This window comes from Gracilinanus agilis, chromosome 1 (genome assembly GCF_016433145.1).
Source record: "Gracilinanus agilis isolate LMUSP501 chromosome 1, AgileGrace, whole genome shotgun sequence".
In the NCBI taxonomy this organism is placed as follows: Eukaryota; Metazoa; Chordata; class Mammalia; order Didelphimorphia; family Didelphidae; genus Gracilinanus; species Gracilinanus agilis.
The window spans coordinates 747,163,812-747,187,316 of record NC_058130.1 but is presented as its reverse complement, the minus strand read 5'-3'; the positions used below and the strand labels follow the sequence as shown (position 1 = coordinate 747,187,316).

Sequence of the window (23,505 nt, the reverse complement as noted above, 5' to 3'; positions counted from 1 at the left end):
AAAATCAGTTTCAAAAGGGCAAATTAAGGGCAGACATGATTAGAGAGTCATTTTTGTCTGAAAAATATATGAATGTTTTTCTGTATGCTGTATGCTGAGTATGAGTTAACAGTATGATGTGTCAGCTAGAAAAACCAATGTAGTCTTGAGCTACATTGAAGACCACCTAGCTTCCAGTAATAAGGTACTTTGCCATAGTAAGATTATGAAAAATCATAATGTTTTAAGAACTTTGATTAGCTGGAGAGTGTCCAGAGGAGAGCATCCAAAATGATGAACATCCTTGAACCCGTACAATATGAAGAATGGTTAAACGAATTAGTAAAGTCTAACCTAGAGAAGAGGAGCATCAGGAGGGACCCAATAGCCGTGTTCAAGTTTCTGCAGATCTATCCTATGAGAAGGCTTAGACTTGTTCTATTTGGCCCCAGAAGACAGATCCAGGAGCAATGGGTACAAAATGGAAAATGGATATGAGAAAAAAATCAGAGCTGTCCAAAAGTGAAATGGGCTTCCTAGAGAGTAAGCACCCCTTCAATGGAGGCCTTCAATCAGAGACTGAGTGGCCACTTGTTGGGTCTATCATGAAGGGGATTATTTTTTAATATTGATTGAATTGAATGTTAGCCATGGCCCTTCCAAATGCTGAAATTCTGTAATTTTGTAATATGTGTGAAAAATAAAGCTACTTATTTATTCATTCATTCATTCATTCATTCATTTATTTATTTTATTTATGTGTGAAAAATAAAGCTATTTATTTATTTATTGCACTCTCTCATTATTCTAGTTTGTGGGGTTGTTGAAAAAAAAAAAACCCAGGACTATACCAATCAGTATTAAGTGGAAACTTACCAAGTAAGTAAAAGGAAATTACACATTCTGGTTTGGTCATTTCCTAGAGTCCAGTTTTTATCACTGCTCTACTGTTCCTTTTATTTCTAAGCTCTGAAGTAGTTTCTTTCTACACTCAGGTTGTCAGCAGGCCTGCCTTCACTTTCCAGTGGAGATAATTAATTCAGGCTGTACTGAAGTGAACTTGAACTCAACCTGAATTATCTAATCATTGAAATTGCAATGAGCTGGACAATGGACTGTAGAAAGCAGTGTGCTTGCTATATACTCTGAGCTTAAATCCTGTTGAGCGTGGGAGGCCATTGAGTAGAAATTGCTTTAAAACAATGACCCATCTGCAGAATAGTGCCTCTGCTTTATCTTTGGTTAAGGTAAAAAGAGTTCCATGGCTTAGAAATGGACAGAACCATGTAATATTTTCATTGCTACACCTAAAAATGGCAGGTTTTTTTTGCCTTCCTAGAAATATCAGAAGCATCATTATAATAGAATGTTCTATTGGCAGAGGGCCTCAAAAGTCATTGTAACACTGAGCAAGGAAAGGCACAGTGAGCTTCAGGGAACTGAATTCTCTAAGGTTGTACAGCTGTTTACAGCTCATATATCTCATAGATCTTATATCTCTCAGGTCTAAGTAGAGATATAACTTGGCCCATCTGGAAAACCTCACTGACCTGACTAAATAGCAGAATTTTAGAGGCACTGGATCTGTCTTCTAGAAATAGGGCTAAAAGAACCTTGGTAGCATGTGTTGTCACAGTGGTTCAATGAAAAGAATAAAACGTATAGAGCACTGGATAGAGTTATTCCATGACTTGGAGTTCTCCAAGCAAGGACTGGTGCTCCTTTTATGCCTCTTATTATGTGAATCTAGGCAAGTAAAGTCACTACCTCTCTCCAAATCTCAACTTAATATCCAGCATAATAAATTGGACATATAGCAGTATGTATTAAACAAGATAGTGGCTGAGGTCCCTTCCAAATCCGAAATTTGCTGATTGTAGGACTTTAAGTCCAGAATTCTATCTATTATACCATCAGTCAGTTAATCAACAAGCATTTACTAAAGGCTTACTAGTCAGGGGCTGACACAGTGGATAAAGCACTGGACTTGGAGTCAGGAAAACTTAAGAACAAATCTAGCTTCAAATATTTGATAGCTGTGTGACCCCTGAGCAAGTGGCTTTGCTTTGTTTTTTTTTTTTCATTTGTAAAATAAAGGAAATAATAATACCTACCTCACAGGGTTAGGGCCCTCACCGCTCACAGGCAATCTTTCTATCCCTTCTTTATCAACTCACTATCCTACTTTGTACAGTGGCTCTTCTAAACCCCTCATGGCTCTCCACGCCCCTGTTCTCTCAACCGAGAATCTTACCTCATATTTTAGAGAAAAAAAAAAGACCATTTGCCATGAGCTCCCTCTTCTTCCCACTCCTTCATCCACTATCACTCATGTACCCTCTACCCTCTCTCCTTGTTCACCACTGAATCATAGAATGAGTTTATCAAAGCTAACCCCTCTACTTATTGAACTGATAACATTCCATCCCATCTCTTACAATAAATTGCCCCTTCTGTCATCCCCATTGTATCATTTACTTTCAATTTCTCCTTATCTACCGAATCATTCTCTACTGGTGACAATGCCTATGTTTCTCCCATCCTGAAATAAAAAAAAAAGCACCACTTGATCCTTCCATCCCTGCTAATTATCATTCTATATCACTTAAGCCATTTCTGGCTAAAATCCTGGAAAATCCTTCCACAAGAGATCTGCAGGAACTGATGCAGAGCAAAATTAATAGAATTGGAAGAACATTGTACACAGTAGCAGCAATATTGAATGATCATTATCTGTGAAAACTTGTATACTATCAGCAATGCAATGATCTGGGAAAATCCTGAAAGACTTATGACAGAGAAGGTTATCCACCTCCAGAGAAAGAACTGTTGGAATCACCTTTAACATCATTGTATTTATGGTTTTATTTTGGAGTTTGGGTTATGTATGAGCATGCTTTAACAATGAGCAATGTGAGTGTATTTTGCATGACAATAAGAATAAATTTTTTTAAAAAGAAAAACCTTCCACAGTAGGTGCCTCTACTTTCTCCCCTCTTATTCTCTTAACCTCTTACAATCTAGTTTCTGACTATCATTCCAATGAAAATGTTCTCTCTAAAGTTTCTTATGATCTCTTAGTCACCAAACCCAATGACCTTTTCTTGTTGAACTTTCTTCAGCCTTTAACACTGTTGATCACTTTGTCTTCCTTTATACTCCTTTCTCTCTAGGTTTTCAGTAAACCATTGCCTGGCTTTTCTCCTACCTATCTGACTACTCCTATTTCATTTTTGTGGGATCCTTATCCAGATAATACCAGCTAATCAGAGGTATTCCCCAAGGTTCATCTTGAGCCCTCTTCTCTTCTTCCTCTATACTATATCATATAATAATCTAATCATTTCCCATGGATTTAAATTATGATCTCTATGACAACTATTTACAAATCTAACTATCCTACTATCTGCTGACCTCCAGTCTTGCATCTCCAACTCTTTCAAACATCTTAGTCTGAATGTCCAGTAGAAATCTGAAACTCAACAGGAGTAAAATCAAACTTATCATCTTTTCCCCTCAACTTCCCTCCTCCTACATTTTTTATTCCTGTAGAGGACAACACCATCCTCCAGTCTCTTAAACTTACAAGTGAGAGTCATACTGAGTTCCTCACAGTCTCTCACCCCTATATCCAAACTGTTGTGAAGTTCTATTGATTTGACCTTTCCAATATGCCCCCTTCTCTCCTCTGACTGCTACCTCTCTAGTGTGAATCCTTATCATCTCATGCCTGGATTATTGAAAGAGCCCGTTGGTTAGTCAATCTATCTTCCATCCAGCCAAAAATGATTTTCCTAAGGACAAATCTGACCATGTCATCCTTCCATTCAGTAAACTCCAATAGCTCCCTGTTGCCTCCAGGAGCAAATATAAAAGGCTCTGCATGATATTCAAAGCCCTTCACAGCCTAGCCCCCTCTCACTCCCTGGCACATTCTCTTCCATGAAGTGACACTTGCTTCCTGGATGTTCCATGAATTAAACACTCTATTTCTTATCTCTGAGCATTTTCTGACTTTCATGCCTGGAAAGTCTCCTTTCTGCATCTCTTCCTGTTTCCTTTAAGTCCTCACCATCTCTAGAAAACCTTTTCCAGTCTCTCCTAATTCTAGTACCTTCCTTCTGATAATTATTTCCTATTTTTTCTTGTGTGTAGCTTGTTTGTATATATTTATTTGTTTTCTCCCCCATTAGACTATAAACTCCTTGAGGGAAAGGAACAGTCTTTTGCTTATTTTTTTTGTATTTTCAGCATTTAGTGCAGTGTCTGTCACATAGTAGATGACTAATGAATATTTATTGTTTAACTGATTGTGAGGAGTGAGGTGATATTTGTAAAGTGCTTTACAAATCTTAACATGCTATATAAATGCTAGATATTATTATTAATTATTATTACTATATAGAAAGCATTACTCAAAGCTCTAAGAATACAAATACTAAAATGAAACAACCCTTGGACTCAAGGAGCTTATAATCTAATGATGGAAACAACATGTACTTTTTTAAAAAGTATGTGCAATCTGTCATAGAGATAGGTTTTATAGTCAATATCAGGGAAAACTTCTCAATAATTACAGCTGCCTTAAAGTACAACCAGGGGATATCTTGGTGGCACAGTGGATAGAGCACCAAACCTGGAGAGAGGAAATCCAGGCTCAAATATGGCCTTAGATACTTTCTAACTGTGTGACCCTGGGCAAATCATTTGACCCCAATTGACCGACTTTTACTTGTCTTTCTGCCTTGGAACTGATACATAGGATTAATTCTAAGACAGAAAACAAATGTTTATAAATAAATGAATAAAATGGAATGTGCTTCCTCAGAAGGTAGTGGGTTGGTGTATTTGAGTTCATGGTAGACTTGTGCTTCTCCTCCTGAAATGTTAGTTACTGTAATGCTAACATACCTGACATAGTCCATAGTTACTCATAGTCTTTGAGTCATAAAAAGCATTAGGAGAATATTAAATTTTTCAGCTAGTATTTCCTTTCTTTTTTAAATGTATTTATATGTTTGTTTGTTACATTAAAGTTCCAAGCATTTCTCTCCCTCCCTCCCCTCTCTGCACTAAAGAATGCATCATTTGACAAAAAATAAATAAATACATATATAAAACTGCTTTGTTCATTTGTATTTATCAGTTCTTTCTCTGAAAGTAGACATATACAAGTTATTCTTCAAATAATATTTCCATTGCTGTATATAATGTTCTCTTGGTTCTGCTCATTTTACCCTTCATAATTTCATGTAGGTCCTTCCATTTTTTTAAATTAACCTGCTTGTCATTTCTTACAGTACAGTAGAATTCAATCACAACCATATGCCAAAACTTGTTCAGTCGTTCCTCAATTGATGGGCATCTTTTCAGTTTCCAGTTCTTTGCCAGCACAAAGAGAGTTACTATAAATATTTTAAAACATATAGTTTCTTTTCCTTTTTCCCTAATCATCTTAAGAAACAGACCTAATAGTGGTATTTTGGGGTCAAAGGATATGCATAGTTCTGTATAACTCTGTGAGCATAATTCTAAATTGCTCTCTAAAATGATTGGATCAGTTCCACCAACAATGTATTAGTGTCCTCATTTTTCCACATCCCCTCTAACATTTGTCATTTTGTCCTTTTATAATTTTACTCAATCTGATAAGTGTGAGATGCTATCTCAAAATTGTTTTGATTTGCATTTCTCTAATCAATAATGATTTAGAGCATTATTTCACATAGCCATACATAGCTTTGATTTATTCATCCCAAAACTGTCCATTCATATCTTTTGACCATTTATCTATTTGGAAATGGTTCATATTATTATACATTTGACAAAATCCTCTATATATTTGAGATATGAGACCTTTATTAATTGCCTATAAAAATTTTTCCTGAATTTTTTGCTTTTCTTATAATTGTGACTACATTCGTTTTTATTTGTACAAAAACATTTTAATGTTCCTTGTTCTTCTAATTTGCTTTGATATCTCCCTTTATATCTAGGTCATGTGTTCATTTTGTTCTCATCTAGGTAAATGATATAATACAGTGATGGACAAACTACAGCCAGCCCCCTGAAATGTTCTATCTTGGGACATTATCCTAATTTGATGAGTACAATGAGTAGGATACAATACAATGAAACCTCAAAAGAGTTGTCTTAGAAATAGACTGACAGATGAGCATTTCCTTTCCTTTGGCCCCCTCTTTAAAAAGTTTGCCCATCACTGGTATAATATATAGGTCTATACCTAGTTTCTGCCAGCCTACTTTCCAGTTTTCCCAACAATTTTTATCAAATAGTGAATTCTTATCTTAAAAACTTGAATCTTTACTTTTATAAAACACAAGGTTACTATAATCTTTTACTACTGTTGTTGCATGACTGTTTTGTTCTACTGATCCACTTTTCTGTTTCTTAAGTAGGACAGGACAGTTTTGATAATTACTACTTTATAATATAAATTAAAATCTGATACTTCTAAACCTCTTTCATTTATATTATTTTGTTCTTCTAAATCAATTTTGTTGTTATTTTTTCTATTTCAATTAGATAAAATTTTGATAATTTATTTGGGGTGGAATTGAATAAATAGATTATTCATTATATTAGTTCTGCCCATGCATGAACAATTAATATTTCTCCAAATCTAACTTCAGTTGTTTAAAAAGTATTTTATAATTATGTTCCTGTATTTTCAGTTTGTTTTGGTGGTTATGCTCCCACATATTTTATTGTATCTATGGTTATCTTAACTGGGTTATCTCTTACTATCTCTTTTTGCATGGCTTTGTTAGTGTTATCTAGAAATACTGATGATTTATGTGAGTTTATTTCATATCTTGCTACTTTTGAGCTAATATTTCTTGAACTCTTGCTGTTGTGGCAAGCGAAAGGTGAAATAACCAAAGAAATAAAGGTTAAAACTTATGAGCATATTTATTAAGCAATGAATGTCAATTGCTCAACAGACCAAGACCAGACTCCCTCAGCTTTAGCACTGTCCCAAAATATAGGAGGAAACACATTTTGATACATTTAAAAATTAATCAAATAAGACAACTAACTAAAAAGAAAGCAATTAACCAGGAATCAAAAATAGATAATCTGATATTTAGGAAGGAAAGATTAGTCCCTTTCCTATATGGGAGAGGAAGAGTAAACAGGGACAATTACCTGAAATTAGAAAAAAAAAGTGCTACTGCTCTTAAGTGGCTGTAAACAATCAGAGGAACATGGAAACAACAATTGATTAGTCAATATGGGGACAGTTTTCAAATAAGATACATGGGTTGCTTGAGATATTATAATCATGAGAAAATTTCTTGCATCAGTCTTCAGATCTTACCATGTTTCTGGTCAGCATAACCTAAGTCTTCAGTTAAGGATCTCTAAGCGACACATAGAGGTGGTCCAGTTTCCCAAGTAGGCAGGGCTAAGTTCAAATAATGCCATGAGATTTTCTCCCAATTTCCGCAATTGAATAAAATTTTCTCACAAGACAGAAATTGGACCATAATTAAATATAAAGTGAACTGAGCTAACTCCAGAAATGAGTCACAAGATGTAGTTAGAGTGGTTCACTCAATGCCCACAATTAACCACTTGCTGTTCTAAACCCTGCACTGTGCATTCAGTGCTGCAAGTGATGCAAAGAATAAGATTCAATCTTGACCTCTGTAGAGACTATAATCTAGAAAAGAAAAACAGATATTTTCACTAGTAACTAGATTGTTCCATTTTAGTAGCTCAATAGTGGAGTACTTTAAAATAATACATTAGGTGTTATTTTATATATAGGTGAAGAAACAGTGGGCAAAGGACACTGAGAATTATTATTTACAGGAAACAATGTATATTGAAATTCACTTAATCAACATACATATATGATACATATATATATATATATATAAGCACACATATATGTATATGTATAATCTCGGGTAAAGAACTCTTGACTAAGTTTTATTCAGCTAATGTACTACTTCCCATGAGATTTTCTCAAATAAGTATAATTTATTTTTTCCTATCAATTCTATATTTCTTTTTTTAAATTTAATTAATTTAGAATATTTTTCCATGGTTACATGATTCATGTTCTTTCTCTCCCCTCATCCCTCCCCCCTCCCAGAACCAATGAGCAATTCCACTGGATTTTACATATATCTTTGTTCAAAACTTATTTCCATATTATTAATATTTGCAATAGAGTGATTGTTTAGAGTCTACATCCCCAATCATATCCCGTAAAACCATGTGATTAAGCAGTTGTTTTTCTTCTGTGTTTCTGCCCCCACAGTTCTTTCTCTGGATGTGGATAGCGCTCTTTCTCATAAGCCCCTCAGAATTGTCCTGGATCATTGCATTGCTGCTAGTAGAGAAGTCCATAACATTCTATTGTGCCACACAGTGCATCCATCTCTGTATACAATGTTCTGGTTCTGCTCCTTTCACTCTGCATCACTTCCTAGAGGTCTTTCCAGTTCACATGGAATTCCTCCAGTTCATTATTCCTTTGAGCACAATAGTATTCCATCACCAGCATATACCACAATTTGTTCAGCCATTCCCCAATCGAAGGGCATCCCCTCATTTTCCAATTTTTTTGCCACCACAAAAGGCGCAGCTATAAATATTTTTGTACAAGTATTTTTCCTTACTATCTCTATGGGGTACAACCCCAGCAGTGGTATGGCTGGATCAAAAGGCAGGCAGTCTTTTAAAGCCTTTTGAGCATAGTTCCAAATTGCCCTCCAGAAGGGTTGGGCCAATTCACAACTCCACCAGCAGTGTATTCGTGTCCCAATTTTGCCACATCCCCTCCAACATTTATTACTTTCTTTTGCTACTATATTGGCCAGTCTTCTAGATGTGACGTAGTACCTCAGAGTTGTTTTAATTTGCATTTCTCCTGAGAATTATTTTTAAACTATAAACAGTGATGTGACTGAAAGACAGATGATCCTGGAGTCAGTAAGACCTGGCTTCAAGTCCCACCTCTGGCACATCTGGGCAAGTCACGTAACCTCTTGTTATTCTAGGCAACTCATAAGGTCACAACAATGCATTGATAAAGGATATTCTCTACACCTGTGAAATGCCCATCTTACATTCATTTAACAATTGATGATGTAAACATGAAATTGCTATCCACTGATCAATGAGTGGACATGTTGTAAGAAAAAATGTCCTCACCACAAATGAAAGCAGAAGGCAAAAGGAAGCTGTCACAGATATCCAAATACCTCTAATGATCTGAAACTCACTGCCTTATAAAAGGAATCTATACCATTAAGGGGCCATTCTACCTGTCAGGGCATCCTTCCTTATATTGAGCTAAAGTGGGTCTCCATAGTATTTCTACCCATTAGTGCTTTATATATATTAAACAAAACAGCCAACCATTTTGTTGGTAAATAAATGAATGAAAAATTTAGGCAATATGGAATAGTGGGAAGATTGCTGGACTTGGGAGACAGAAGAGACAGGTTCTCTCTGATACTTTTTGACTGTGTGACTATGGGCAACTCACTTAATCCTTGTTTCTTTTGAACTGAACCTGTTTCTTCTTCTGTGCAATGAGAGTGTTGAATTGTTGTTCAGTCATTTAGTCACATCAGACTCTTTGTGACCCTGAGGACCATACCATGTCAGGCTTTTCTATCTCTATTGACTCTAAAAGTCTGTCCAAGTTCATAGTCACTGTTTTCATGAAACTCTCTCTCTATCTCATTCTCTACTACCCCCCTTTTCTTTTTACTTTCAATCTTTCCCAGCATCAGGATCTTTTCCAATGAGTCCTATCTTCTGATTGTGTGTTTGATTTAAGCCACAGCTTTGGCATTTGACCTTCCAATGAATACTCTGAATTTGTGTTGGACTAGATGGCCTCTAAGATTCTTTATGGCTCTACAAATGTGTTATCCTGTGATCTCTCTGATGCTCATTTATTTCATCTGGTAAAAATGGGAATGATACTACCCATAGTACATCATTATCACCACAATAATAACTAGCATTTCTATGGCACTTTAAGGTTTTTAATGTTATATAATACTTATATATAAATACATAATATATTATGTATAAATATCATATAAATATATTTATTTGTATAATTGTATAAATTACATTGTATAAATTTATACAAAAATTGTATAAATAAATAATGTATAAATGTATAAATATGTATAAATATATTATGTATAATATATAATATTTATAGCCCTATAGAATATTTACAAATATCTCTAGGTTCTTTTATTAACTTCATTTTGTAGGTGAGAAAACTGAGGCAGACAGAGTTTAAGTGACCTGCCCAAGGTCTCAGTTAGTAAGTTTCTGAGACCAGACACTGAAGGACTTTCTGATTCCAGATCCAATGCTCTATTCACAGCCCTTCAAATAAATATGGATCTGTAACAGACCACAAAGACCATCTATTCCAACCTCCTAAATTACATAGAAAGAAACTGAGACTCAGGGAATTTAAGTGGTAAAGAATATAGAATCAGAGATTGAGAACTTAAAGACCATCTAGTTCAACCACTTCGTTTTACAGATGAGATCACTGAGCCATTTTAAAAACATTCGGTGACTTGGCCATCATCACACCTCAGAGGTAGAAAGTGAGCCAAAGCCCACTGAACCTAAAACCTGCTATGAGGATCTGTACATAAAAGTCTTCGCCATCATTATTATTAATTTATTATTATTCAGGTTTTTATTATTAATTATTCAGGTTTATAGGGGAGAAATGAGTTAAATATATTTTACATTAGTTAGAAAATAACAGGTTCTGCCTCAATAGTCTAGAAGGTTTTGCCTTGGCTATCTCCACTGCCTCAGACTTTGTCTTTAGGCAGCTACAGAAAAGCGAGGCCCTCCAGCATGTTTTGAGTTATTGTCACGGAATACAAACTAGTTGTCACAAGTTGCTCAAGATTCATGGTGGCCTTTCTTTTCCCCTTTCATTCCTTTTTAAAAGAGCCCTGAAAGTGAGGGATTTATTAGAAAATGATTGTCTGGGAGGCATATGACTCCTTTTTGAAGGATTACTGTCAAGCAGTCCTAGGCGGCAGCAAACATTGTTCTTGCTGAAGAATGCTGTGACAACGTGAGTACACAGATCTCAACGCTCCCAAATCCAGAGTGAGAGATTTACTCTGGGCAGTGATTTTTCATATACTCCCTGCCGGTGAGTCTAAAACCCCCTTTAAAAAAAAATATCTTTAGGCTTCTCGGTATTATCTCGAGCATGTTCTCAGTGTTGTGGGGAAGGATTTCCAACAATGACTCTGTGAGACTCCATGCATTGTGTGTTTAAAAAGGAAGAGCTTTGAAAATTTCCCGAATAGTCAAAGATGAACTCTAGACTAGTACAGAAGGTACCAGAACTGGGTGAAGGCACAAAAGCTTTTGAATACAGAAAATATTGAAAGCAAAAAATGAAAGGGAATTGTTAATGGAATTTCCTTTTTAAAGACCTTAGGTGAGTACAGATTTGAATGAGAATTAATCTCAGTATTTTGCTTTATAAATTAATATGTGAGCTGCTAGATGAAATGAGATTTCTTGCCTCTATCTGGATTTTTGTCATGGAGTTTAAAAAGGTCAAAATCAGCACATTCATTTATTTTATTGAAAGGCCTTTCTTTTTCTTTTTTGAATAAGCATAGGGGCAGAGTTGAGTTTTCATTCTTCAGGTACCAGCTGCCACCAGATTGCATGGCGCCCCCACCAAAAATAAATAATTCCACCAACAAAATGCATAATAAGGTGAAATCTCAAATATGGAGCTGAAGAGGAAACTTGAACTATCCTGAGATTTCTGATTATTTTTGTTCTTTTAGGGGAAAGGGGGAGACTTGGGGAGCTTTTAAAGTTCACCACCACTCCTCACATCATGACATTTACAAAGGATCACAAGACAGACAAGCCGGAGTTCAAAAATGCAAAACTTCCTGAATTTTTCATGGTCTGTCCTGGGAGTCATTGAAAATAAGAAACTTAGAGCAATCGGCCAAAGAGAGGGGGCAAACTAGATAAATTTACTTTTGTATATATAGAAAGCTCAATGTTGTTATATGATCATGGCTAGAAAGAATGACTTCAGTTCTTAATGGATTGAAAACTCTATGTGAATGATAATGAAGAAGAAGAGGAGGAGGAGGAGGATATATCACCATCCTAAAGGCTTATGTGATTTTTTTTTATTGAAATCATTATCAATTTTTTTAAATTCGATTTTATTTTTGGTTCCACATTCGCTCCCTCCCACTTTTTCATCCCCTTCCCTTTGGGAAGGCAAGAAAAATAGAACTCATTATAAATATGCAAAATATGCCATGCAAAACAAATTTCCTCATTAGCTATGTTCTAAATTTTTTAGAAGAAAGAAAGAAGAAAATATGCTTTGGTCTATACTTTTAAGTCTACCAGTTCTCTATGTGGAGGTGAACAGCATATTTCACAATGAGTCCTTTGGAATTATGGTTGGAGATTGTTTCAATCCTAATTACTAAGTCTTTCAAAGTCGATTATCTTAACAATGTTGCTATTAATGTGTAAATCATTCCCCTGGTTCTGCTCACTTCACTTTGCATCGGTTCATATAAGTCTTTTCTAAAGCCATTCCCTTTATCATTTTTTTAGCAAAATAATAAAACATAGCATTCATATACCATAATTTGATCAGTCATTCCCAAATTAATGGTCACCCCTTCCATTTCCATTTTTGCCACCTATTAGAGATGCTATATATTTTTATACATATGGATTCTTTCCCTCTTTGATCATTTTGGAGTGCAGACCTAACAAGAGTAACACTGGATCAAAGGACATGCACAGTGCATATACACCGTTTTATAACCCCTTTCGGTATAGTTCCAAATTGTTTTCAAGAACGATTGGACTAGTTCACAACTCTACCAATAGTGCATAAGTGGGCCTATTTTCCACATCCCCTCTGACATTTCTAATTTCCTTTTTCAGTTATTTTAGTCAATCTGATGAGTAAGAGGTGGCACCTCTGAGTCATTTTAATTTGCATTTCTCTAATTACTAATGATCTAGAGCATTTTTCCTTATGGTTACTGATAAAAGCTAATGTGATATTATGCTATAATAGGAAAAGCTTAACAGCTAAAATCTGGGAGGGAGTAGTCTTGCTATGTTTTCTGGATACATCTCAAGTAGCGTATGCAGTTTTGGATACTACATTTTAGGAAAGAAATTTATATAATTGAGGTTATAGAATCATAAATATAAGATCATAGAGTTAGATACAAAAGGGACTTCAAAGGATATCTAATTCAACTCGTCATATTACAAATGAGAAACCTGAAGACCAATGAAACTAAGTGACTTGCCCAAGGTCATACAGGTAGTAAGTATATGCACTTCTTTGTAAAGCAGTGAGTTCCAAATCACTGGAGATATTCAAGATCAAGCCAATTATGGAGAAAGTTCAGGCTTCTTTCAGATAGCCAATTCAAAATCTATATCTTCCAGAAAGGTTTTTCTATTTCCTTCATCTCTCTTCTGACTTCCCATAACTATTCATACCAAACTTTTGTGTTCACCAAATTCAAACCTCAGCGTTGTTTGCATATTTTAGTCTTTCCATTTAATGATAATTTTGACAAGTCTTTCTGTCAGAATTTAATCAAATCTGTTTTCTGTGAAGTTATTTGCTTATTTCATCCAGTGTCTCATCTGGAAGAGTTCTTGACATATAGCCATAAACGAGGCTTCTGGGTAGTCTATGAGCCTTTGATCTTTCTCATGAAATCAATAGTCAATCAACTCATTTATTAAGCTCTTATTACATACCAAGTACCATAATGAGAACTGGGGACATAAATAGAAAGAAAATATAGTCCCTACCCTCAAGAAGTATATATTCCAATGGGAGAGACATCATATATACAGGTAGGTAGACTCAAGACTCAGAGCATATATAAGGTAGCCTTAGAGGAAGTTGGGTAGCAACTGAGAGAGACTGGGAAAGGCAGACCTCCTGTCCAAGGTGACATTTGAACTGAATCTTAAAGAAAGTCATAGATTCCAGGAGATCAAGGTGAAAAAGGAGAACTTTCCCAGTAAAGACGTAAATACTAAACTAATGAAGAGAGAGGAAACAGAATGCCATGGATGAAGAAAAGAAAGAAGACTGGTATGACTGGACTATAAAACACAGAAAAGAGGAATAACTAAGACACCATTGCTATTGTCATGGAATTTACAATGAAGAAGGGAAAAGACTATCATATAAGATATGCTATATGATATATACCATGACTTATATTTGAAAATCATTAAGAGAAGAATGGAGGCAAAAAAAGATAATTTCTGGCTGATCAATGAAGACTTAATGGCATTTGAAGTGATTCTGAAAAAAATAGATTGCTTTTCTTGCAGGTAGGAAGTGGTTGGGAGGTACTGGAGACTGCATGAATCAAGTTAGAAAGGTGGGAGAACAGAAAATATGTCTGAGAAGAGCAAAACAAAAACAAAAATCCTGGAAATATTTTAAGTCCAAATAAAGGAGCAACTTGACTGCTAAGCTATAGCTTTGGGACTCCTTCCATGGGACAGTGGGGAAATAGAAGGTTTTTTTCAACCAGGAGATGACAGGGAATTAAACTGTGTTTTATTAATTAGTCTAATTACTAATTAATTGATATGTAAGTAAATAAGCAAGGCTTTGTTAAGCACTTAATATGTACAAAGTATTATGCTCTAAAGTGGATAAGAAGATAGGGAACCATCCTGGCTAGGTGATCCTAGGTAAGCCACTTAATCCCAACTACCTAGAGCCATTATGGCTCTGTTCTTTTGTCTTGGGATTGATATTTAGTATCAGTTCTAAACCAGAAGTTAAAAGGAGGAAGAAGAGGAGGAGGAGGAGAAAGAGAAAGAGGTGGAAGAGGAGAAAGAGGAGGAGAAAGAGGAGGAGGAGGAAGAGAAGGAGGTGGAAAAGGAGAAAGAGAAGGAGAAAGAGGAGGAAGAGAAAAAGGAGGAGGAGGAGGAGGAGGAGGAGAAAGAGGAGGAGGATGACAGGTGACTAATCGGGAAAATATTGCACCATTCAACAATTTTTTTAAGATATAGATATTTCTAAATGACTATCTCTGGTCCAACATAAATATGGGGGAGGGGGAGCAGAGAGAAAGATTATAGCTAAATATAAATAATTTGTATACAGAATACCTAATAGCTAGCATTCTAAAATTTGCAAAGCACTTTACAAATATTATCTCACAGCTACCCTGTAGTGTAGATGCTATTATCAGTCCTATTTCAAAGAAGAGGAAACTGAGGCAGGCATAGGTTACATGTTTTACCCAGGGTCACATAGCTAGTATCTGAGGCTGGATTTGAAATCTTGACTCCAGGCCCAACATACTATCCACTGCACCTGTATAAGCACATCTGTTAGTATACATATCTATATGATTGCACATATGTATGCATATACACACATATATGTACACACGTGTGTTTATGTGTATGAATATATGTATATATTATATGTGGATGTGGAGAGATGGTTAGATAGATAGATAGATAGATAGATAGATAGATAGATGATGGATAGACAGACAGACAGACAGATGATAGATAGATAGATAATAGATAGATAGATAGATAATAGATAGATAGATGGATAGACAGATAGATGATAGATAGATGGATAGATAGATAATAGATAGATAGATAGATAGATAGATAGATAGATAGATAGATAGATAGATAGATAGATAGATAATAGATAGATAGACAGACAGACAGATGATAGATAGATAGATAGATAATAGATAGATAGATAGATAGATAGATAGATAGATAGATAGATAGATAGATAGATAGATAGATGTAGGGTGTCCTAAATATCTTGGTTCAGTTTAAAACTATTAAAGTTAAAACCAAAAATATAAACTTTTTTCCAGCCCAAATTTGCTTATGTAGTTGGTGCTCCTGAAGTATAAGACAGATAAAATGATTTTCTGAAACGAAAATTCTAGCTCTTTTTCTTCAGAGAAAGAAGACCAGCAGCATCACACTTAATTTAAATTTACCACAAAGATTTGTCTTTGTGTGACCTGATTTTCTTTTTGCTGTCTCTCTTATCCAGGTGTGGGCTATGAAAGGTACAGAGTCAGCAAAAGAAAATGCCGCCAGTGATTCAAGGGCCAGCTTTAATTGAGATTATTTATTAATTTATTGCCCTTTAGAGAAATACTGCAGTGAAGTATTTGGATGCATTTATTTTCCAGAATGTTGGAAAGCCCAAATCTTCCATTTGAAGTCTGGAAAGCTGGCCCGTTTTATCTTGTTTAGGCACAATGTTAGTTTTAAAAACTGAACTCAGGAAGATCGAAGCTCAAATCTGAATTCTGAGAGCTTTATGAATCTAAATAATTCTTGGGATCCAGTTCACATAGCAACAATTGTGCACTGGACATTTTGAATCAGGTTCCCAGCAGTCATCTTAAACTCATTATATGTCTAAAACATAATTCATTATCTTTCCCCACAAAACCTCCCTTCTTCCAAAATTTCCTCTTTCTTTTATGTTGAGTAGAACCTCCAGCATTCCAGTCAGCCAGGTTGACAGTTTCAAAGACCTTCTTTATTCAGCACTGTCCCTAAATCCACATATCCAACTGATTTTCAAATAATTGTGATTACAATCTCAACATCTCATATGTACATGCCCATGTGGCCTTTTCTCTATTCACACAGGTGCCACCCTAGTTCAGACCCTCATCCTGTTTCACCTGAATGACTTATAGGCTCCTAACTTGTCTCAAGTCTCTCTCTTCTCCAATCTATCTTTTCCACAATCTCCCAAGTACTTTTTCTAAAGCAAAGGTCTGATTCTGTCATTTTTCCACTCAGTAAATTCCAGTTGCCCCTATTGCCTCTTGAATGAGATAAAAATATTCCTCTGCATGGCATCCAATATTCTTTACAACCTGGCTAGCCCTATTGTGCCCTTCCATCTTTATTGCATATCACTCCCTTCTCTGAACTCTAAGGTCCAATTAAAATGGCATTCTTAATGCTTAAGAAGCACAACATTCCATTTCCAATATCTCTACTTTTGCCCAATCTGTCTCCTGTGACTGGAATTCTGTCCCTCCTTATCACCGCCACAATTTGGAATCCCAAATTCACTTCACGACTCAGCTCAAGTACTGCCATCTTGTTTCGGTTGCCAATTCTGTTTCTTCCAACTACTAGTGTCTTCCTCCACTCTAAGCACCCCCGTGATAACCTTTTATCTACTCTTTATACCTGCATATGTACTCTATATGTGTACAAACAAATGTCCTGACTCCCTCATTATCACATAAGCTCCTTGAAGTCATGGTCTATTTCTTTGATGTCCATCCACTACCAGCTCCTATCATGGTACCTAAAACACAATAGATACCTAATAAATGCTTTTATTCTCCAACCAATCCTCCTTCTTGGGGTTCCACTGGCAGCCCCCCTATAATTCTATCTTATAAGTGATTAATTAATACAACTCTTGGCATTCTTCAAAGACATCTCAGAGAGCCATTCTTGTGGGAGCCCAATTAGTGATTAGTTCTACTGATTCCAAAAGAAAAATCATTTTCATTTATTCTATACACATTTTGTATATACTTAATCTCAATATATCTTGTTTCCTAAGTAGATTTTCAGTTCTTCAAGGGTAGGGGCTGTTTCATTTTTATCTCTTTATCCCCACCTCCTATCACAATATCTAACACATTGCAGGTGCTCAAATAAAAGTTGGTTGACTTGAATTGAAAGTGAGCTAGGATTCGAAACCAGATCCTCTCATTCCTGATTCAATTCATCCTCTATTGTTTATTGGATGAGTTATTAAAATCTCAACACCCTAGAAAACCTTTCTAAACTGCTTAGAAGTTCATCTCACATAACATTAACTCTATTACATTAATAGCCTCATCAGAACCCACAGACTCATCATTATTTAATGATTCATTCAACAACTATTTCTTAGTGCCTGAATGGGCAAATCCTTGTTCTTATGTGGAATCTCAACCCTTGAGTAGATGCCCTTCATCATGGAGCCCACTCTCCTCTGCATATATTAGTGTCTCTCCCTGCTATTTCCCCCAATGACTTTTCAACCTATCAAAACTCTGAGATCTTTGCTTAAACCAACTCCTCTCTAATAATACCTTCCCCTTCTTGTCCTGGAGGAGTTGAATTTTTTCAATTCAAGCATAAGGCTGTACCCCTATTCCTTTTAAATAGCATCTTATTCTATTTCTCTCAATATTCTTGAATAGACCAGTAAGTGGCATTGTGGAGAGTGTGATGGAGATGGTCTCAGTATTCCTTGGGAAGTCACTTTATCTCTCAACCTCAGTTTCTTTATCAGTAAAATGAGGATCATAGCCTTTTGAGGATTGATGGAAAGAACACATAGTAAAGTGCTATGTAATTATTAGTTTCTATTGAAACGTGAACTCAATATTAATCTAAGATTCCTAAAGGTGGTCATCAGTAAAGGAAAGCCACATGGCATAGATGGTAAAGTATTGAACTAGGAGTCAGGAAGATGTGAGTTCAAATCTTGCCTTAGACTAGTTCCTTGGCAAGCCATGTGACTCATCTCAACCTCAGTTTCCTCCCCACAAGATGGGGAAAAAAAACAGCACCTACTTTAAATAAAAGGCACAGTAGATAGAATGCCAGGCAGTGTCAGAAAGACCTGAGTTCAAATATCTTAGCCAAGAAAACTCCAAATGGGGTCACAAAGCATCATACATGACTGAAACAACTGAAATACAACAAGCTTATATGAGGGTCATTATAAGGATTAAATGTTATTTTATCATATTATTATTTTTTCAAAATCAGTTCATATTTGTAAACAAATATGTAAACCTTAATACACTATATAAATGCTAGCTATAATTATAGGACCCTGAAAGGAGGCCCTTCTATATTCTGGTTGCCATTATCCTCTGCCCCAAAGAGAAAACAATTGTCCAAATGAAGTCTGATAAGGAAAAATACAAAAAGAATTATCACCTCCCCATTCCTCCAAGTGGGAAATCTAGGCCCTGTAAAACAAAAGATCAAAAGAATTTTATTGGAAGGAGAAAAAAAAATGAAATGCCAATTATGTCTTTTTTTCAAGTCTTTGATAACAGATTCCTGGGGCCCTCTACTAGAGACTTTCTTCCAAACTGGCATCAAAAGATTCATGAGTATCCCTTAGCTTGGGTCATTCAAGCAGTCCCAAATCCATTTATCTACACTGCTATCTAACCCAAACCTTACTATCTATTCCACATGAATAGAACAAGAGATTTGATCAAATGTTTGACAAAAATCTAGATTGAAATGAAGCTACAACATTCCTCTGATCATTGAGTTTAGTTTCCCTGTCAAAAAAGGTAATTAAGATTAATCTGGTCTGACTTGTTCTTGTTGAAATTATGCTGGTTCTTTGTGATCATTACTTCCTTTTCTAGGTGTTCATTAATCATCTCTTTAATTATACATTCTAGAATTTTCCCAGAAATCAAAGTCAAATTCACTGGACTATAATTTGCAGATTCTATAATTTTCTTTTTCTTTTCAATTAAGGGCAAAAAAAAAATTTGGCAGTATTTTGCTTTTCTCTAGTTCTCTAGGAACAACCAGGTAGCACAGAGGTTAAAGCTTTGGACCTGGATTCAGGAAGATGATTCCACTTAACTCAACAGAGCCAGGCCTAGAGACAGGAGGTCCTAGGTTCAAATCCGGCCTCAGACACTTCCCAGCTGTGTGACCCTGGGCAAGTCACTTGACCCCCATTGCCCACCCTTACCACTCTTCCACCTATAAGTCAATACACAGAAGTTAAGGGTTTAAAATTAAAAAAAAATAACTCAACAATAAAAGCTTTCTGGTACCCCTCCCATTATCTACAAACTTTTAAATATCACTGACTGACTCAGTAACAGTATGAACCAGTTCTTTCAGTATGAGATGGTGTCCATCAGTCCACAAGCTTTAATCAAGTACCTACTATGTGCTTGGCACTATACTAAGGAGTAAAAATGTCAAAAATGGAAACATAAAAAACTGGTGCCTAACCTCCCTGGACTCATCCAGGGCAGCAAGGTGATTTCTCATTCTACTTACTTATGTTGTTCTTTAGTGATTTTCAGTTGTGACCAACTCCTCATGACCCTTTTTAGAGATTTTCTTGGTAAAGACACTGGAGTGATTTGCAATTTCCTTCTCAAGTTCATTTACAGATGAGAAAACTGAGGTAAACAAAGTTAAGTGACTTGCCCAAGGTCACATAGATAACAAATGTATAAGGTCAGATTTGAAATAAGGTTTTCTTAACTCCAGATCCAACAATCTATTCAATGCAGCACCCAGCTCCATACTCATGTTAGATATCAGCTTCCCCTTATCTTCTTTTGTCTTGACTCTTCTGTTTGACAAAGAAAATACTAACCAAGAATTCGGAAACTCTGTTTTGCACCAAGAGTCCTCATTTCATTCAATCAGCTGGATAGCAATCCCTGGCACCTCTGCCTCCACCATCCCACCTAATTTAGTTATCTGTGGCCATAGCTAACCACAACATGTACTTCGATATTGCCATCAATGAGGAGCCCCAGGGCCAGGTTACTTTTGAGTTCTTTGTAGAAAGGCTTCCAAAGAGCAGAAAAGGTCTGTGCTCTGAGCACTGGAGAGAAGGAATTTGGTTACAAGGAATCCTATTTTCATAGAATCATTCTTGGGTCTATGCACCATGGTCATGACTTCACACACCATAATGGAACTAGTAGCAAGTCCATCCATGGGGAGAAATTCACTGATGAGAACTTCATTCTGAAGCATACTAGTCCCAGCATCTTGTCCGTGGCAAATGCTGTACCCAACACAAGTGGTTCATAATTGGTCGGATGTCAAGCATGTCATCTTTGGCCAAGTAAAAGAAGGTGTGGACATTGTGGAAGCCATAGATTGTTCTGGTTCTTAGGATGACATGACCAGCAAGAAGATCACCATTGCTGACTGTGGACAAATCTAATAAGATTTTTTTTTGTCTTAACCACCAAACCATTCCTCTGAAGCTGGAAATAGCATCCTTGAGTTCCATCTGTCTTCATACCCTGTATTCTTTGTACTCTCACTTGATACAATTCTTTTTGGACTTCATTTCCCTTTCCTTCCACAGGTCCAGCCAGGCAACAGAGTTAAGTTTATACTTATGAAATAAAAACTAAATTACAAAAAAATAAATTGATAAACTCTGTCTTTGCTCTGCTGTTAGCCATCATCATCCCATCTACTCTGATCAGCAACTTCAGAAAAGTCATAGAGAGCATGTCTATCTTTTTCTTTTTCATTCTCTTGTCCATTCTTTTTCTTATGTCTTCTGGACATCTAATCTAAGTGAGTTAGAAAGTTCTTTGGGTTTCCCTACTACTCTCTTCAGAAAATTTCCCTTTTCTTCTGCCCTCAAAATGCTTACAGTATAATGAAGGAAAGGGGGGTTGGGAGAATTACAGGTATGACCTGTACAGGCAGCTGAACAGATAACCATGAAAAATAGGAAGGTGGAAGCAATTTTCTTTAATGCCTGTTGACATACTTTGTTTAAAGCACTTGGAAATGGATATGTTCTTGAAATAATTTACATGAAAACAGTAGATGAGTAGATAAGAGCTTTGCTCTTAAATTTATACTTCTTTCCCCTTTAATTGAAAAAATATCTTTACAGTACAAATGGTACTAGCCTCTTGGACTTGTGTCATCTTGTCCAAAAATACTAATTTCCCCTACGTATCACATCTTTCTTCCTTCTCTCTCTCTTTTCTCTCTTGCCTCCCCCCTCCTTCCTTTCTCTTTTCCTGCTCTCTCTCCATTCACCTTCCTTCTTCCCTTGTTCCATCTTGGAGCATAATCATCTATTAGTGAAATAATTTTTGCCTTCATTTTCAGTGTACTCTCCTCTCTTGAATTTACTGTTCAGATGATTAAATCAGCTTGTTGGTTTGTTGTTGTTTTTTTAAATCACATGGAAAAAAATACAAGAGAAAACAGCAAACAGGATTCTTTTCTCTCTGGGCTTTTATTAGTCCAATATGTTAGCATCCCCATGTGCAATGAGAACATCTAGCAAATGGATTTTTGTTTGGGTTTTTCAAAAATTAGATATGTTGGTCAGGGACAAGGCGAAGAGAACTGGAAGATTTCCTTCCTAATTTGTGAACGACTTAGTAAATTAAGCTAAGAGATCTACCTAAGGCCAAAGACAGGTTATTGTTCTTCTGGTTCGGAAGAGCGATATTGTATTCCAGTCTTGGACCAAATTCTCCCAGCCTTACCAAGAGGCATACTAGTTTTACAAAAGGAGATAATGAAACCCATGATCAATGAACTTTCCTCACCGGGAGCCAAATGAAGCCCACTAATGAACCACAGCAAATTCATCCAGAGAAACGCTTTGCTAATACAGTAATATAGCAGCATATGATTGTCCCAAAATTGCTGCTTACTGAGCAGTTTTGCCTTGGGGGCTATGCAGTTGACTATTGAAAACCAGCAGGAAGAACCTACAGCCATGAACTGAGTCATTCAGCCAAAACAGCCAAACAGCCAGAAGCCCCATGCAGAGTCTCACAACCACAGGAAAAAGCCTTTGAGGGTCCCTTGGATGTGTTTGGGGATAAGCCAAAACAGTGGAGGGGAACAGCAGGCAGTGAAGTCTTTCAAAAGCAGAAGAAACAAAAAGCAAACTTCAGGCTTTAGGTGGTCAGAACCAAGAGAGGAAGGTTGCAGGGGACAGATGTGAACATCCATAGGGTTTACCTGGAAACGGTGGCACTCAAGGCAACACCCCCAAGGGAATATCTACATTAAATCTAACCATGTTCATTCATTCATTCAGCAAATATTTACTGGACCCCAACTATATTCAAAGCATTGTGGGTGATACTAGCCAAGCTATCCCCCCTCCTCAATATTGAATAAACAAAGGAAGCCTTTCCACTCTCCCGATTTCCTCCCTTTTTATTTTTTACCCCTCCCTCCCTCCCTCCCTCCCTCTATCTATCATCCATGGCACTTTCCTTATCATATTTTCCTCTCGTTTGTAGTTGTGGGTATAAGATTTATCTCCCCAACAACTGTCTGAGCTCCTTAAGGACAGGGATAATAAGTTATCAAATAATTTATTTCAACAAATAAATACTTAATTCATGCAAAGCACCCTTGTGCACTGGGGATACTGAGGCAAAAAGCAAGCAATTCATGCTCAAGAAATTTCCACTGAATAGATCTTGATCAATCACACATGTAAAGCCCAGTGGAATCGCGTGTCAGCTATAGGAAAGGGCTGGGGGTGGGGGGAGGGACAGAACACAAATCTTGTAAACATAGAAAAATATTCTAAATTAATAAATTAAATTAAATTTTCCAAATCGAAAGAAGGGAAGGAAGGAAGGAAGGAAGGAAGGAAGGAAGGAAAGAAAGGAAAGGAAAGGA

At 36.3% G+C, this 23,505-nt stretch overlaps 1 pseudogene; it reads left to right on the top strand.

Annotated features, from left to right (window-relative positions):
* The window catches only part of LOC123256841, a 91,063-nt pseudogene extending 70,017 nt beyond the window's left edge, over positions 1 to 21,046 (top strand).
* The last annotated feature ends 2,459 nt before the right edge of the window (positions 21,047 to 23,505 follow it).